This window comes from Suricata suricatta, chromosome 5 (genome assembly GCF_006229205.1).
Source record: "Suricata suricatta isolate VVHF042 chromosome 5, meerkat_22Aug2017_6uvM2_HiC, whole genome shotgun sequence".
In the NCBI taxonomy this organism is placed as follows: domain Eukaryota; kingdom Metazoa; phylum Chordata; class Mammalia; order Carnivora; family Herpestidae; genus Suricata; species Suricata suricatta.
In genome coordinates, this window is record NC_043704.1 from 25,140,830 (window position 1) to 25,158,289 (window position 17,460).

Sequence of the window (17,460 nt, forward strand, 5' to 3'; positions counted from 1 at the left end):
TCTTGATTTGTTCATTTTAGCCACTCTGACTGGCATGAGGTGGTATCTCAGTGTGGTATCTCTTTTGACTTGTATTTCCCTTATGATGAGTGATACTGAGCATCGTTTCATGTGCCTGTAGGCCATCTGGATGTCCTCTTTGGAGAAGTGCCTTCTGCCCAAAACAACTGTTTTTAACACTTAACATGGATGAAGAAAGGAATTTAAATGTCTCATCTACATAAAGACATTTTATCCTTTTAGAAATTATATTATTATAAATAAGTCAGGAAAAATACTTATTTTAATGATTTTCCTACTTCTAACAGGACAGAGTGAGAATGGGGACAGTAGGCAACCAGATGCTCCATAGAAATGGGTATTTTGCCTCATTTTTCTAATTATATGCCAACATCTATCAGAGTGTTCAGGAAAATAGGTTTTTTTTTAGTAAATTAATCTGAATAAATGAATGAAAAGAACAAAAACAGAGGGATTTTAAATGTTATATTTAACTTACTTGAAAATACCATTCTTATCATTTTATTTGATGAAATGATTATGTGCAGTTGCAAAGCCGCCATTGCCCACGTACACCAGGATTTTCCATATGTAAGGACTGTTCTCCCATGTTTCCAAGAGGCAGCAGTGAAGGGAATAAATAGGAATATGAGGGTGGATGATGACATTCCTTGACAAATGAGTCTGATGGTCTCATTTGTTATCATATCCAGTCATTTAAAATGTGCCTATTCTTGCTCCTCAATGAAATTTTCTTTTCTTCCTAAAGTTCAATAATGGCTTTATGTGGAATTCTACAATATGATTCACCTAGATAGCAAAGTTTATAGCAATTTGAGTCAATATGCCAATGGAAAAAATGACACAAATGCCTTGATCTTTTTATTCCTTAGAAAATATCTAAAGATTTTAATATCATTTAAAAAGTTTTAAAGGACATTTTTTATGTGAAAAAGTATTTTCAGTATTTTTTTATTAATGTCTTTTATTTATTTTTGAGAGACAGAGAGAGACAATGCGAGCAGGGAAGGGTCAGAGAGAGAAGGAGACACAGAATCCGAAGCAGGCTCCAGGCTTGAGTTAGCTGTCAGCACAGAGCCTGACGTGGGGCTCAAACCCATGAAACGTGAGATCATGACCTGAGCCGAAGCCGGCGCTTAACAACTGAGTCAGCCAGGCACCCCAGTATTTTCAGTATTAATACCTCATATTTGTATGCAAATTTATGTTCAGAATTATAAGTTTATAAAGCTTGAGATGTTATTTGATCAAAAGGGTTTTTTAAATTTAGCTGATGTATTTCCAATATCTCTCTTCCTTTTTTTTTTTTTTTAATATGGAGCACTTCACAAATTTGGTGTCATCCTTGCACAGAGGCCATGTTAATCTCTGCATTTCAATTTTAGTGTATGTGCTGCTGAAACAAGCACCCCTCTTCCTTTTGTGACAATACATTCTTTTGTTTCTTTGAGATTTAAGCTCACAGTGCCTGTTTGGAAAAATAATATGGAAGGAAGCCTAATGAACTTATGGAAAATGTTGATTTTGGACAGGTGAAAGAATGAAATTGTCTGAAGTGCTTATTATAAATGCATATGATAAATTAGTCTGCCAGATTTAATAATATGCTTTATCCCTTTCAAGTAAAGCTATTATGTGCAGATTCAAGAACCTTTAAAGACTAATGTTACATGGATAGATGGAAAAATGATACTATCATTGGATTCCATTCTCAGTATCATTTTGTATTATTTCAAAAGCTAAAAGTTTATCTCTATTTTTATTTATAAATTATTTTTTAGGGTTTAAAACAGTGAATTTGTGGCAAAACATGTGAAGTTAACCTTTAAACTATGGAAAATCTTTTGTACATAAGGATGTTATTTGTTCTGACCAACTTTATCAATTAAAAAATCTTCTTAAATTGTTGTGCTAAAACACCAATGGGCTATTGATTTTATCTTGAAAAAAATGAATATATATAGATGGCACATATTTTTTAGATGGTTGCATATTGAAAAAAATAGTGAGAAAAAATAGTTCAATTTTGATCTCAATTTAGCAGTAAATAAGGCAAACTAACTTTACTGAAGATGGTATACACAGATTAAGACTTATAATGAAACTATGGCATACAATTAATGGGATTATTCAAAAGCAAGTAATTAGAGAAAAGCAAGTCAAACATGAATAATATAGGGATACTTTAAAGGGCCAAATTTGTGAAAATTCTCTAAATATCAATGCAGTTTTCTCAGATGTCTATAGTTTTAATTTGTAACTACTAACATAAGAAACTGAAGTCTTATTTTATGTAATTGGCTTTCCCTTGAAAACTGTAGCTACAACTGAGGAGTTTTGCCTTTATACTTGATTCAGTAACAGCAACAGAAAAAGTACACTGCCCTAGGAAGTGACACACAAGAATCATTTACATCTGGGGCCTCACTTAATTTCAAGATTATTCTATCTGTGAAATCTGCAGTAAGATTCACTCCATAGACTCTATATTGCCCTACTTTTATCATCATGTTCTTATCCCTAAATAAGATGTTAGGCGTTCTTTCTCTCCTTTTTTAAAAGTTCATTTATTTATTTATTTACTTATTCATTTTTGAGAGAGAGAGAGAGAGAGAGAGAACAGGGTGCTCAAAGAGGGATGGAGAGAGAGAGAGAGAGAGAGAGAGAATCCCAAGGAGGCTCCATGCTCTCAGGCTCACAGACCATGAGATCATGGCCTGAACTGAAATTAAGAGTTGGATGCTTATATGGAAACCAACTTGACAATAAACTATTATAAATTTAAAAAATAATAATAAATAAATGTTAAAAAAGATGCTTAATCAACTGAGCCACCAGGCGCCCCTGTTCTTTTTCCCTTAAGTGAAAACATTTTACTTAATAAAGACATGTAGAAAAGTACATGTGTATGTGTGTGTGTTGACTGATCTTTCATAATATGGTGTTTTATGCGTGGATGGCAATGTGTTATTATAAACTGAGCCTCACACTCATGAGAGCAAAGAGCACAGCTAATGTTGATGGCATTTGTCAAATTGTTACTGTGGGGAATTTCCTGTAAAGTCACTGCATTATGGGTCAGAGAGGAGGCAGAGCAAGGCAGAAGCAGGTGTATAGAAATACACTTGGGGTACAAGTCAAAGAAGAGAGTACTTCATTTTAGGTGTGATCCTCAAATCCATGAAACAAGTATAATCTTCACTCTAAAGAAAAGGAAACTAAAGTTCAAGAAGATGAAGCTATTCATTTAGAGTTCTCATGTAATATCAGAAGCAGGATTTTATCTTTTAACATATGATTCTATTGAAAGTAACCAAATATTCAGAGAAATGTAAAAACAGACAAAACCAAAAACAAAATTCCTCTTCATATTGGCATTGCTTCTCTATCATAGACAGATTTTCCATTTTTTCTTGATAGACGTCAACCAACAGGTTTTATTCCTGATATTTGTTGTCAATATAATCTCCTCCTCCAACCACTGTTCAAAATTTCAAACTATACTAATTAGCAACAGCTTGAAACATACCATAATTTGGAATTTTAGAAGGGGAAGGAGATCATAGTTTGACAAACAACAATTAAAGAAGACCCATCTGGAAGAGATAAAAGTGCTGAGGAGATGATTCAGTAAGTGTTTCTCAATAATTTATATGCATAAACACCCAGGAGATAGGTCGATGAATATAGATATTGCAAAATAATTATTTTAGATATCCATTCTCTGGTTCTCTTAAAGTTAGACTCTTCCTTATACTTTCATAATGAAAATACATAAACATAAACTATAGTCATATATAAACTTCAGCATCTCTGCTAAAAATAAGTATGTTAATTAAGAAAACTTACAGCAAAGTCATTTCAGATAACATGTATTTGATGGCAATAATTGAAGAATTTAGCATGCTTATTGAGGGCGTGTTCTCTTGCTACTTCCCTCTACAGCATTTTGGTACAGAAAGGAGCTGGAGGCTGGCCACTTGACAAAAGAAATGTGGCAAACCTATAAATTACTCTTAATTACCAAAAATAGAATGCATAAAGTGACTTTCACACTCTTGAGTGTGAAACAAATAAAAACTTACCATTAGACATCCTCTTGCAGCTATAAGTCACTTACATGATTTTACAGAGTACTCAATATGCCTGATTTCCTTGGTCTACCTGTTTCTTTCTCTGCCACTCATTATCCCTATTATTCCTCTCCCATTGACTCTTCAATTGGCATATTTCCATACTCCCCATTATGCTTACAAATAATCTCATTAAAAGAGTACAGCTCACCAAAGAGCACTTGTTACATCAAGGGTAGATATGACATTAGACTCACTTCTCCATGGGCAGTATTCAAGTGTTTTACTGGAAATATACCCTCACATCTGGTTGCTGCTCAGTGGTTAAGTACATAGCTACATTATTGAGATCAATTATTGCCTGCCTGAGCTAGAAAACAGTTTACAACATGATGAGAGGGTGAAAAGAATAGTGCTCAGTGAAGCGATCATTGACTGAAATATCAAGTACCTCTTGTGTCAAAGTGCTAACAACGTGTAATCTAACAGCAATAGTGTTTCAAGATCATATGCTGATTACCTAGGGGTATTTATTCAGCATATCATCAAAGACATGTGCAGTCTTTGAGACTGCAGGGACTGTAAAGGCCCAGTTAGCAGGATAACCAAGAAATTAAAAGATAAGAAATACTCCATGATTAAATTTTCATTTCCCATTCTTGATTCTGTTTACTATTCAATTTTGACTGATGTTTTTCCCTCACACTTTTGAATATCAGAGGAAATGGGATATCCTTGTAAAATGATGATTTTAGTTTGAAATGAAGAACAAGCCCACCAAAAACCTTGATTGAACACCTAACTACCAAAGAAAAGTACACACACACCTCCTCACTCAAGTACCTTCTGCCAAGATAAATGGGGCTTCCAGCCTGCTTGGATAACAGACTGGCACTCATGCACATGCACTTCTGAAGAGTGGGTGGTAGTGAAGCAAAAACAACAGGGGCGTAGGGGTTGGTGCCAAAGATTCTTGACAGAAGGTGAACTATGTGAAAGGGTCAACAAAACAGCTGCCAACCCAACATAGGACCAAATTAGTGGCATAGGATACGCCTTCATAGGACTGAGTTAGTGGCAGAAGATAAAATGCAAATTCTGGCAAATTAATTTTATTTTTGTCGGCGTAGTACATATGTAAAATTGCATAAAAGTAAATCTTGTTTCACAGTTGCCTGCTGTCTATATTGAATTTGGTTTCCTTGCTCAAGAACAGAATTCACCTCTTGATTAAACCCTTACTTTCAAAGTCAAGTAACCTTTTTCACAGTCTGAATGTCATGTGAGCTTTAAAATACAATGATTTTTCTTTCCAGGAAGAAAAAGTGACATAGTGGTAAAACTATTCCAGCACTTAAATATGATACAAAAGCCAACATACTAAACTAAACTAGCAACCCCTTTATCAAATACTTAAGTGGAGAGATAAATGATTCTTTTTACAAACACATCTGCTTATCTTAAGGGAGTTTGGAAATTATATCACTACCTTAAGCAACACTTTAGATCATTCCTATGTCTCATCAATCAGGGGATGCAAATTTATAGGCATCTTCTTTGCAGTAAATCAGATCAAATAATCTTCAAGGAAAAATTTGTAAAGTATAATTCTAACAATTATTTGTAAAAAACAATGTGAAGGATGTGAAGGTGAGTCAGCAACTAAATATAAGTGAATTTTAAAAGAAGATTAAGTTCTTAGTTTCTGTGATCCATGAATAATTTTTAAATCAAAATTTCTTATAAAATTTAAATAGTATGAAGTGCATTAAAAATAATGCATATACTGGGCACCTGGGTGGCTCAGTTGGTTAACCGGCTCAGATCATGATCTCATGGTTTGTGGGATACAGAATTTTCTTTTCTTTTGTTTAATTTTTTTAATGTTTATTCATTTTTAAGAGGAAGAGAGAGTCAGAGTCCGAGTAGAGGAGGGGCAGAGATAAAGGGAGACACAAATCGAAGCAGGTTCCAGGCTCTGAGCTGTCAGCATGGAGCCTGACTCGGGGCTTGAACCCATGAACCACGAGATCATGACCTAGGCTGAAGTCAGACACTCAAATGACTGAGCCACCTAGGCGCCCCTGCAGAGTTTCCAGTGTGCCTGATATCCTTGGTCTACCTGTTTCTCTTTCTCTGTCACTCATTATCCCTTTTATTCCTCTCCCATTGACTCTTCAATTGGCACATTGAAGCACAAACCTGCATTGGGCTCGATTCTGACAGCTCAGAGCCTGGAGCCTGCTTTGGATTTTGTGTCTCCCTTTCTGTCTGCCCCTTCTCTACTCACACTCTATCTCTCAAAAATAAATAAACATTGAAAACTTCTAAAAAATAATGCATATATTACATCTACATCTACATCTACTATTACAATATTAGTATATAATCATATACTAGTTCTAAATAGAATTGAATGTATAAAAACTTTACAGAAAACAGCATAATATCCAACTTGAGAAAATAACATTTTTTAATGTTTATTTATTATAGAGATAGAAACAGAGCATGAGTGGAGGAGGGGCCGAGAGAGAGGGGGACACAGAATCCAAAGCAGGCTCCAGGCTCTGAGCTGTCAGCACAAGCCTGATGCAGGGCTCAAACCCACAAACCATGAGATCCATAACCTGAGCCAAATTTGGTCACTTAACCTACTGAGCCACCCAGGCGCCCTGAGAAAATAACATTTTGATGAAAAACAATGATGTTCTCCTTCTTGTATCCAAAATTTTCTGATTTTTAATAACACATATTTTTTATAAAACCAATGGAAGTTTGAATGTATTAATTAGTGACATTAACAATACTACTGGGTAATTGTGTTTACCATTCCCTCTAAATATTGTTAGGATTTTCTCTAGTAATTACTTAGTAAACTGCAATAATTTTGAGCACATTTAGGTTCCAGAAGAAGACTTGTTATTTTCTCCTCTGAGGAAGCTCAGAATGTGACAGGAAATTTAAGGTATAATTAAATAAATACTAGAGAAAATCTTAGTGAACATAAACATTCATTGTGACCAATGTCCTTTAACATTCTGATTTAAAATAATCCTGGAAACTGGCGAGGATGCCGAGAAATGGGAACCCTCTTCCACTGCTAGTGGGAATAAGAACTGGTGCAACCACACTGGAGAACAGTATGGCGGTTCCTCAAAAACTAAAAATAGAATCACCCTAGGATCTGGCAATTACACTACTCAGTATTTACCCAAAGGCTACAAAAATACAGATTTGAATGGGTACATGCACTTAATGTTTATAGCAACATTAATAACAGTAACAGAACTATGGAGAAAGCCCAAATATCCATTGACTGATGAATGGATAAAAGGTGTGGTGTATATGTACAATGGAATATTACTCAGCTGTCAAAAAATGAAATCTTGGGATTTGCAATAATGTGGATGGAGCTAGAACATAAAATAAGTCAATAAGAGAAAGAAGGGCAGAGAGAGAGGGAGACACAGAATGCAAAGCAGGCTCTGAGCTGTCAGCACAGAAGCTGATGTGGAGTGGAACTCATGAAATGCAAGATTATGACCTGAGTCAAAGTCTGACACCCAACCGACTGAGCCACCCAGGTGCCCCTATTATATGATTTCTTACTAGAATATAACTTCCTTGAGCTCAGGGAATATATCTGATTGATAATGGTAGCTTTTATAAAATCAAGGTCAGATTTCAAAAAACAAAAAATACAAAACAACAATATATATACATATATATGTATGTATATATATGCATATGAATCATATCTGTAAGCATATTTAAGAATATGCATAACATATTTTCAAAATACTGTTATAAACCCATGATCTTTAACCTGTGTACAAAAATCCAAATCTTAGTATGACAGCAATTATTTTTATTTTACTTGTATCTTGTTTGATATCTATGCAATATATGCATACATAGTGACTTTATTTAAAATTTTGTTTGAATTCTTAGCTATTACATTAGGTAACAATGTTATCAGTGTTGATTATGCTTAAATCATACAAACTATCTTTAAAAAGGGAGAAGCATTGGGGTGCCTGGGTTGTTCAGTCAGTGAAGCATCTGACTTAGGCTCAGGTCATGATCTCACAGTTAGTGAGTTTGAGCCACATGTCAGGCTCATTGCTGGTTCGAAGCCTGGAGCCTGCTTTGGATTCTGTATTTCCCTCTCTCTCTCTCTGCCCCTCCCCCACTTGTACTTTGTCTCTCTCTCTCTCTCTCTCTCTCTCTCTCTCTCAAAAATAAATTAACATTAAAAATTTTTTAAAAAGGGGGAGTGAGGCACTTGGGTGGCTCAGTCAGTTAGGCATCCGACTTCAGCTCAGGTCATGATCTCATCATTTGTGAATTCAAGTCCTGACTCCCGCTCTGTGCTGACAGCCTGATTCAGATTCTGTGTCTCCCTCTCTCTCTGGCCCTCCCCACTCGCATACTGTTGGTCTCTCTCAAAAATAAATAAACATTAAATAAATTGTTTTAAAGGGAGAAGCATTGAAATATGGTTAGAATAGAACATAGTTTGAAATAGACAAATCATATCCCATGATTTGTCTTGATTCTTATTACACTTCTTTCAGATTATATTAGCCAACAGTGATTGCACATTGCCAATAAAAAATTTTAAATTAACCTTGTCATCCCTATTCCAACGCACTGTTTGTTAGCATCTTGGGTTCAGTTTTTATTTTTTTATTGTTTTTTTAGCTTTTTTATTTCAAGTTTTTATTTAAATTCTAGGTAGTTAATACATAGTGTAATATTGGTTTCAGAAGAAGAATTTAGTGATTTATCACTTACATACAAAACCCAATGTTCATCCCAACAAGTTTTCTCCTTAATAGTCTTCACCCATTTAGCCTATCCCCCACCCACTTCCCCTCCATCTACCCTGTTTGTTCTTTATAGTTAGGAGTCTCTTACAGTTTGCTTCTTTCTTCTCATATATTCAACTTTTACTTCTTAAATTCCACATATGAGTAAAATTATATGGTATTTGTCTTTTTCTGACTCACTTACTTCACTTAGTATGATATTCTTGCTCCATCCACGCCACTCCAGATAGCAAGACTTCATTCCTTGATGGTTGAGTAACATTCCATTGTGTATATATATATATATATATATATATATATATATATATATATGTATACAAACTCTTCTTTATCCATTCATCAGTCAATGGAAATTTGTGCTCTTTCCATAAGTTGCCTATTGTTGATAGATATGCCCCTTCAAATCAATATTTTTGAATTCTTTGGATAATTACCTAGTGGTGCAATTGCTGGGTCATAGGGTAGTTCTATGGTGATTTACCTTTTTGAGAAACCTCCATGCTGTTTTCCACAGTGGCTGCACTAGTTTGCATTCCCACCAAGAGTGAAAGAGTGTTTCCTTTTCTCCATATCCTCACCAACATCTGTTAGTTCCTGAGTTGTTTATTTTAACCACTCTGACAGTTGTGAAGTGGTGGTATGTCATTGTGGTTTTGATATGTGTTTCCCTGATGATGAAGGATGCGGAGGATCTTTTTATGTTTCTATTAGCCATCTGTTTTTTAAACTCTATTTATTTATTTATTTATTTATTTATTTATTTATTTATTTATTTATTTTTGAGATGGTGGGGAAGCTCACACAGATAGGGAGACAGAGCATCTGAAGTGGGCTCTGCACTGACAGCAGTGAGCCCAAGATGGGGCTCAAACTCACAAACCATCATGACCTGAGCTGAATTCGGACTCTTAACTGACTGAGTCACACTGGCTTCCCAACAGTCATATGTATGTCTTCTTTGGAGTCATCTGTTCATGTCTTCTGCCCATTGTTTAACTGGGTTAAACTCAACACTTTTTTGGATGTTGAGTTTGATAAGTTCTTTATAGGTTTTAGATACTAACCCTTTATCTGATATGTCATTTGGAAAGATCTCCTATTCTGTAGGTTACCTTTTAGTTTTGTTGTTTCCTTTGCTGTACAGAAGCTTTCTATCTTGATAGAAGCCCCAATAGTTCATTTTTACTTTTGTTTCCCTTGCCTCCAGAGACCTGTCTAGTAAGATATTGCTATGATGAAGGTCAAAGAGGTTGCTGACTTTGTACTCCTCTAGAGTTTGGATGGTTTCCTGTCTCACATTTAGGTATGTCATCCACTTTGAATTTACTTTTGTGTATGGCATAAGAAAGTGGTCCAGTTTCATTCATCTGCATGTTGCTGTCTAGTTTTCCCAATACCATTTGTTGAAGAGACTTTTTTCCTATGGATATTCTTCCCTGCTTTGTCAAAGATTAGTTGACCATATAGTAGTGAGTATGTTTCTGGGCTTTTTTTTCTGTTTCATTGATCCATGTGTGTCCATTTCTATGCCAGTATGATATGTCTGGATCACTACAGGTTTGTAATATAGCTTGAGGTCCAGAATTGTGATGCCTTCAGCTTTGCTTTTCTTTTTCAAGAGTGGTTTGGCTATTCCTGGTCTTTTGTGGTTCTATACAGATTTTAGGATTGTTTGGTCTAGCTTTGCAAAAAAAATAATGCTGGCAGTATTTTGATAGGTATTGCAATAAATATGTAAATTACTTTGGGTAATTTAGATATTTTAACAATATTTGTACTTCTAATTTATGAGATTGGAATGTATTTCTGTCTCCTTGTGTCACTTTCAGTTTCTTTCACAGGTATTTGACAGTTTTCAGAGTACGGATCTTTTACATCTTTGGTTAGGTTTATTCCTAGATATCTTGTGTTTTTTGGTGTAATTGTAAGTAGGAACTGTTCCTCTTTCCTCTCCTTCATTATTGGTGTATAGAAATACCACAGATTTCTGTTCATTAATTTTATATCCTGTGACTTTGCTGAATTCTTCTATCAGTTCTAGCAACTTTTTGGTGGAGTTTAATATGGCTGGCTAGCTCCTGATTGTCATGATAATTTGGAGCCATTACTCAAGGATAGACAGCATTATCATGTCTGTTAAGTAAGCTAATTATCAGGTTGTTGACTAATTTAAGTTATAGATTATTTCAAAATTAAATCTAAAACATAACTATAGAATTCTTTTTGTACAGTAATAACTAAATCATCTTTGTAAATTTTGCAAAATATGACAATTCTTTGCCATTATTTTTAAATATGCATACATGATTTCCAAATTATCTATGTATGTTTATCTGTATTTCTGAGAAAACATATGTGTATATAAAATTTTAGAGAAATACTTAATAAATATATTTAGATGTATAGTACATATTTTATGCTTATACCAGATACACATTGGGGACTGAACTTCGATCCCAAACCAATTATAACCCAAGTAATCTTGGACAAGTTAGGTCACCATACTCTACTTCAGTTTTTTCCATCAATACGTAAGTATAATAATGGTATCTAACTCACTCAAAGGTTGTTGTGAAATTACAATGCTTAATGTGAATAATTTTGTCTAGAAAACGTTTTTTCCTGTTAATTTCATTTTTAAGTTAGGATAAATATACTCCACTATATCTGATGTAATAAGAAGTTAAATCCATTAATATACAATAGTTACTATTTTTTAAAATATATTTATTTGTTTTGATAGAGAGAGAGCATGTGCATGTGATCAAGGGGGGACAGAGAGAGAGAGAATCCCAAGCAAACTCCACACTGACCACACCGACATGGGACTTGAATTTGTGAAGTATGAGATCATGATATGAGCTGAAATCAAGAGTCTGATGCTTAACCAATTGAGCCACCCAACCACTCCTATAGTAGTTACTATTTTTAAGAGTACTAAATTTAATCTAAATAAATTCATTAGTTTATTAATGTTCTTATAACATAGCCTTTACAAAATATGTTCTTCATTCCAGTCTGAAAGTACTATTAGCCACAAATTCATAAAATAGTTATGATTATTTAATAAGCAAAACACAAAAATGATAACCGTATTACATGTTTTTTTTCTAACAGAAAATGCTAGCTAATTTTACATAAGAGTTGGAATGATTACTATGATAACCCACAGTAATTTTGATATTTGTAAGTGAAAAGATGAGAAATCCTTTCCAACTCAGCACTTCAGAAAAACAGTAGGAACTAATGGGCTTGTTATTTAAAAAATAGTCACAGTGTAGTAATATAGGCATTTGGATAATCATATTTATTTAAAAATATTCATCATTTTCAAAGTTTGAGTCAGAGTACTGGTTAGCAATATGGAGATATTTTATCTGGAGAATGTAATTTTTCAAAAGATCCCCAAAAGTTAACTTTAAGCCTGTATCACTCACCAAACACTGTTCCATGGGCTTGACCCATATTAAAGTATTTCTCAGAAATCCCTCTTTAGAGTTACTATTATTATTTTCGGGTAAAAAAATGGAAGTTTTGAAAGATTAAGAAATTCTCCCACAAACTGCACCTTTTGTACAGGGCCATGGTATAAACTTCATAGTCTGGATCCAAAATTTGTATGTATAATCACTCTGCTATGCTGCCTTCTTTTAAGTTTTACAATGGTCGACTAAAGGCTATATAAAGAAGAATTTATTATAGGGATACAAAAGTAGAAACAGGGTGCTATGTGCTGAATGTTTATGTCCTCCAAATTCATATGTGGAAATCCTAGTCTCCAATGTGATGGCATTTGGAAGTGGGACCTGTGAGAAGGAATTAGATCAAGAGCACAGAAACCAGAAATGAACCACAACTATATGGTCAACTAATCTTTGACAAAGCAGGGAAGAATATCCATAGGAAAAAAGTCTCTTCAACAAATGGTATTGGGAAAACTAGACAGCAACATGCAGATGAATGAAACTGGACCACTTTCTTATGCCATACACAAAAGTAAATCCAAAATGGATGACATACCTAAATGTGAGACAGGAAACCATCCAAACTCCGGAGGAGCACAAAGTCAGCAACCTCTTTGACCTTCATCATAGCAATATCTTACTAGACAGGTCTCTGGAGACAAGGGAAACAAAAGTAAAAATGAACTATTGGGGCTTCTATCAAGAAAGAAAGCTTCTGTACAGCAAAGGAAACAACAAAACTAAAAGGTAACCTACAGAGTAGGAGATCTTTCCAAATGACATATCATATAAAGGACTATTATCTAAAACCTAGTAAAACTTATCAAACTCCACAGCCAAAAACCAAATAATCCAGATAAACAATGGGCAGAAGATATGAACAGACATTACTATAAAGAAAACATACAGTTGGCTAATAGACACATTAAAAGATGCTCAGCATCCCCTCATCATCGGATAAACACATATCAAAACCACAATGACATACCACCACTTCATAGCTGTCAGAGTGGCTAAAATGAACAACTCAGGAAATAATTGATGTTGGTGAGGATGTGGGGAAAGGGAAACCCTCCTTCACTGTTGGTGGGAATCCAAACTGCTACAGACACTGTGGAAAACAGTATGGAGGTTCCTCAAAAAGGTAAAAACAGAACTACCCTATGACCCAGCAATTGCACTACTAGGTATTTATTCAAAGAATACAAAAATACTGATCAAAGGGGCATGTATATCTTAATGTTTATAGCAGCACTATCAACAATAGCCAAATTATGGAAAGAGCCCAAATGTTCATCAAGTGATGAACAAATAAAGAAAAGATTTTATATATATATATATATATATATATATATATATATATACACACACATATATATGTATGTATGTATACAGAAGAGATTTTATATATGTGTATACAGATATATATGTATGTATGTATATAGATATATACATATACATACACATACACACAAACACATACATTGAGTGAAATATTACTCAGTCATCAGAAGAACAGAATCTTGCCATCTGCAATGACATGGATGGAGCAAGAGTGTATCACGTAAGTGAAATAAGTCAGTCTGAGAAAAAGACAAATACTATATTATTTCACTCATATGTGGAATTTAAGAAACAAAAAGGATGAACACAGGGGAAGGGAAGGAAAGATAAAATAAGATAAAAACAGGGAAGGAAGCAAACCATAGGAGACTCTTAACTAAAGAGAACAAACTGAAAGTGGCTGGAAGGGAGAGGCGTGGGGAGATGGGCTCAACGAGTGATGGACATTAAGGAGGGCACTTGTTGGGATGAGCCTTGTGTGTTATGTGTATTTCATGAATCACTAAATTCTACTTCTGAAACCAATATTACATTATATGTTAACTAACTTGAATTTAAATAAAATCTCAGAAGAGAAAAAAAAAGAGTATGAAGCTCTTATAAATGAGTCGGTGCCTTTACAAAAAAAAAAAAAAAGACATGAGAGATGATCTCTCTCGGTCATGTGAGGTTATAGGGAGAAAGTAGCTGCCTGCCTTGCAGCCATATATTTTAGGATAAAATACTGCTAGGATTGCTAAGTTCTTGTAATAATTTTGGTTTATAAAATGAACAGATTATTCAAGGAGGTATCTTGTTTTGGGGGCTTAAGCAAGAAATTATGTGGTATTTACTGGCAGGGAAAGACTTGGGCACGTATGGGTGCAGAATTGATTTTATTTCAGACATGCTCAATTTCAGGTGCATATCATATATCTTAGTGGAAATGTCAAATCAGCTGTGAACATAGGGACCTGATATCAACAGCATACTGATTGAGACTAAATTCATGGCAGTAGAAGGGATCACTTAGAAATAAAGAGACAAGGACTGAGTCTCACTCAAGAAATATTTAGACATTAATCTAAAAGGGAAGACCCAATAAAGTCCACAGAGAGGTTTAGGCATAGGAAGCAAAACAAAAGAGTGTGATGTTTTTAGACACTGTTCAGGATAATGAAGTGGTCTCCAAAGAGGAAAACTCTCTGAAACTGGAATAAGGTACATATCAAGAAGCATGATAAAGCTTGGTTTGATTGAGAAGAAACATTTCAGTCCACCAGATAAGGTGAAAGAGAATATACAATAACCTATGGACAGAATGGGTGCTGAGAAAGCAAAGACATGAATTATAATTTCTTATTATGATAATTGTCACCATAGGGCTGGTGGCCAAAGGGAATGTAAAACAATGTCAAATTGAGAAAAAAAAATTTAAGAAAAATACCAAGGTGTGTTGGCTAAGATAGATTCCCAGAAGGATAAATTCAGTAGAGAAGGGGAAATTAATGTTTAAGAAGGGAGAACATATGCTGGAGACAAGTCCTTGAGTAATCAGTTCTTAAAAATCAATTTTTTAAATGACTAGCAGCTAACTAAACAGTGGTAGTAGACAGGGATAGGCATTTTGTAGGAAAAAAAAATGTTCACAAGGCTTAAAACATGAAGCGCTTAACCTCACACATTAAAACCATATAGATATAATTTTAAAAACTTTACCTAAGGAGGAAAGTTCAAAAGTTTGATAATAATGTTAGCATGGGTGAGAGAAAGTATGTATAAACATTCTGTGCAAGCCTAAACTAGGGAAATGGTCAATCTCTCTCTAAATTAAAACTGCAATACCTCGTTTTTTATTCCAGAAATTTTACTTTTAAAAAGTTTAGCTTTGGAGGAAGTTTTTATATTTATTTTTTTGGCCTAAAGTTGTAAAATATTAAGGTATAGTTATCTCTTTTTGAACTAAAAAAATACCTGCAAAATATTAAAAACAGAACTATATCATATGATCCAGCAATACAACTTCTGTATTTTTACCCCCAAATTTTTAAATCAGGTCTTGACAAAAATAACAGAACTCCAAATTTACTGAAGTACTATTCAAAATAGCCAAGATGTGTAAGCAACCGAAATGTCCACCGAGGGTGAATGGATAAAGATAATATGGTACACGCATATGCGCACGCGCACACACACAGTAATATTATTGAGCCTCATAAAAGAAGGAAAACTTGTGACAGCATGGATAAACCTTGGAAATAGTCTAAGGAAAATAAGATAGTTACAAAAGGATAAATACTACATAATTCCATTTACATGCATTGTTTAAAATAGCCAGATTCATAGAATCAGAGAAAGAATGGTAGATTGGGGCTTGGAGAGAGGGAAATGGGAAATTGCTTATCAACTGACATAAAATTTCAAACATGCAAGATGAGAGTTCTAGGTATCTTTGGTAACACACTGTATCAATAGTTAACAATACTGTATAATAAGAGGGTAGAGCTCATGCTAACAGTTCTTGTCACAACAAAATGAAATTTTAAAAAGTTATAAAAATGCATTTCCACGCTAGAAAAAACATATGCAGCAAAACAAATGCAACACAACCATTTGGAAAGAAGGGGTGTCTGGTGTTAAATTCTATCTTGGTGACGTCAGATGGAGGACAAATCAATGAATAGATGGATGGCTGAATAGACAAACAGGCTTCTTATATATTTTGATCATGCTATTTTTAATTTGCTGTATTTACTGTTTTATGTGGTGATAATTTTCCCATGTCAATCAAGTACTTATCAGAAGATAACATGGTTAAATTATATTTTAGCCAACAGATGTACCAAAATGTATTTCATGACATTGAGATGATGAAAAATAAACTTTGCCAAATATCATTCCAGGTAGATAATGCAAATCTAAAATTTCACTAGCTCATAAAAATGACTGTTTCATTGCAAATAAGCCAAGTGGATAGTTATGATTTTCAAGGGAGCTCTAAATTTGGAAGATTGAGAATAAAAAGTATTATCACATTGTTGTCACAATTTAATTTTTACAATTATTATTATTGAGGTTAAGCATGGTCTCGGAAGATCATTTTTTTGACACTGGTTTTGGAATGATCTTTTCCCATTTTCTTAACAATTAATGTCTCTATTATAGACTCAATATTTATTGATATTATTTTTAAAATTTTGACTTCTATATTTTTATTAAAATTTTTTGATGTTTATTTATTTTTGAGAGGGAGAGAGACAGAGCGTGAGCAGGGTAAGGTCAGACAAAGAGGAGATACATAACTCGAAGTAGGCTCCAGGCTCTGAGCTGTCAGCACAGAGCTCAATGTGGTGCTTAAACCCATGAACTGTGAGATCATGACCCTAGCTGAAGTCAGATGCTTAACTAACTGAGCAACCAGGTGCCCCATGAAAATGACTGATTTTATAAATAATGTTTATATTTTATTGTACTGTTTCATAAAATACACATAATATTTTTAAAACATTTCTATTATATGATTATCAAGATTTTCTTTTTTCAATTTCTTTTTCCCCCATAATATTTTATTGTCAAATTGTTTTCCATATAACACCCAGTGCTCTTCCCCTTAAGTGCCCTCCACCATCACCACCACCTCTTTTCCCCCCTCCCCCTTCCCCTTCAACTCTCAGTTCATTTTCAGCATTCAATAGTCTCTCAAGTTTTGCATCCCTCTCTCTCCCCAACTCTCTCTCCCTCCTCCGC

General features: G+C 34.3%; 1 pseudogene; it reads right to left on the reverse strand.

The window, feature by feature from the left end:
• Positions 1-1,330: 1,330 nt before the first annotated feature.
• LOC115293053 lies at positions 1,331-1,430 on the reverse strand (annotated as a pseudogene).
• Positions 1,431-17,460: the final 16,030 nt, after the last annotated feature.